At 33.5% G+C, this 2,048-nt stretch overlaps 1 pseudogene; it reads right to left on the bottom strand.

The window, feature by feature from the left end:
* Positions 1–775: 775 nt before the first annotated feature.
* On the bottom strand, positions 776–888 carry LOC130026705 (uncharacterized; annotated as a pseudogene).
* Between the last annotated feature and the right edge of the window lie 1,160 nt (positions 889–2,048).

Genomic DNA, 2,048 nt, shown 5'->3' with positions numbered 1-2,048 from the left:
GGTAAAAATTAAACCCAGAGTCAAAACCATTATGCTAGTGTATATTGAGATGATTTACATTTGATTTGACTGTCCTTGTCAAAAAGGAAAGAAGAAACAACATAGCTTACAAATTTTAACATCTCCATAGATTAGCTTATTTCTTAAAATATCAATAAACATTCAATAAAAAATATTTTGAATCACCATTGAAGCCACATCCCAGGAAAACAAAAGAGCAGCTTAAACTCTGGAAGAGTTTTAATAAGAGTAGGACAGAGAAACATCTCCACAGTGGGGAATCTTATCTAACACTATCACTTAGTTTTCAATATGCGAAGATATTTGTATTAAATTTCCAATTAACAAATGATTAGAAACAAACGAAGACTAATGCTGAGGTAACTTTTTGCTTTATGCATGCATCCTTAATAAGTGCTATAAAAATTGCTATTTTAAATAACGTTCAACTGCATATTAACAACTATGTCACAAGAGATTTTACATTATTTAATTTTTACCTCAGAGGTGAGAATAACACTTCTAACAGTTTTGTGAGAGTGATAGAGACTAAGAATAAGATATTAGTAATGTTATTTTCCAAACCACTAGTGAAACTAAGCTAGCAATTATCCAAACTGTTATCTCTTCAGTGACATATTTCCAAACTAACACATAAAGTTAAAAATTTCATATATTTTCTAAATGTGTGTATAGTAGTTGAATAAAAAAAACTTGTTTTTAAATTGTGGAAAGTTTTTTTTTTATATAATTTCCTCTTCTTTTAAACCTAACCAAAAATTATGTTTTTATAATAAGACACGCATTTTTGATCATCCTTGCTCAGGGGCCATGTTAATCTTCTCTGTATCATTACAGTTTTAGTATATGTGCTGCAGAAGTGAGCACAGATATGCATATTTTAAATGCAATTAAATTCAAACACTTCGATTTATATAATCTCAGCAATATTTCCAACCTCTATATCCTTATTTCTAGCCTTGAATAATAAGGATAAACATAAACATAGCATGACCCATCTTGGAAGTTTCTTTAAAGACAAAGTTATATACTTATGAATTGTTCTTTTTTTATTTAACCTCTATATTTTGGGAGTGGGAGCTGTCTCTCAAGTGGTTCAGGAGTCCTGGGCCCTCTCTCCACTAACCAGGCCAGTGATTCAAAGCAAGGACCCAAAAATGCTTTCTTGCTCAGGTCCTGTGGTGCTAGGCATTACCCAGGCCTCCCCAGGACAGCATGCTTTGTGCTCAGGAGACCATGTGGTGCCAGGGATCACACCACAGTTCGCTAAGTGCAAGATATCTGCCTTAAGCCATGTACTGTCTCTCTGGCCCCTAATCTGTATCATTTAAGCATCCTCTGACAGAAACTTGTGTTATAAATAAACTGGATAGATATATAAAATTCTTTTTAAAAGAAATCTTCTGCATGTCTACTGACAAAATTTAGAGAGATGTACTCTCCAATTTATTTCCAGATATTTCTGTCTTAGCTAATGTGTGCCAGAATCTCATTTCAATTTGCAGTGTGCTTGCTTGTTTAATATGATATTGGTTCTGTTCCGTAGTCTCTTTTCTCAAAGTTAAAATTACTTGAACATTTTCTTTTTTATATCTCCTTTATCTCAATTACTGAAGCTGCACTATTCATTTCCAGTAATGCACTTCCAATTCTTTTACCCTCTTCAAATAATATAACATGTCTTCATGGCAGTTTATTTCTCAACACAATTTTTTTGGCCGTACCCACTGGTGTTCTGCACTCAGGGATCATTCCTGGTGGACTCAGGTATCATATAGGGTGCCAGGGATTGAACCTCTCCACCCCACTCCATTCTCAGTTCTGTTAGCAATAAATCAGGGTTATTTTTTCATCAGGCAATTTGTGTTCCCTTTGTTTCTTTATAATCCACATATAAGTAAGATCATCCCACATTTATTCTCTTCATTCTGATAATTTCACTTAGCATGACACTTTCTAGTTCCCTCCTGATTGAAGCAAAATGCAATGTTTTAGTGTTTGTGGGTAATTTTTTTGTTTGTTTTGAT

This window comes from Sorex fumeus, unplaced genomic scaffold (assembly GCF_029834395.1).
Source record: "Sorex fumeus unplaced genomic scaffold, SorFum_2.1 ptg000034l, whole genome shotgun sequence".
In the NCBI taxonomy this organism is placed as follows: Eukaryota; Metazoa; Chordata; class Mammalia; order Eulipotyphla; family Soricidae; genus Sorex; species Sorex fumeus.
Note: the sequence above shows the minus strand (reverse complement) of the source record. Positions and strands in the feature narration are given on the sequence as shown.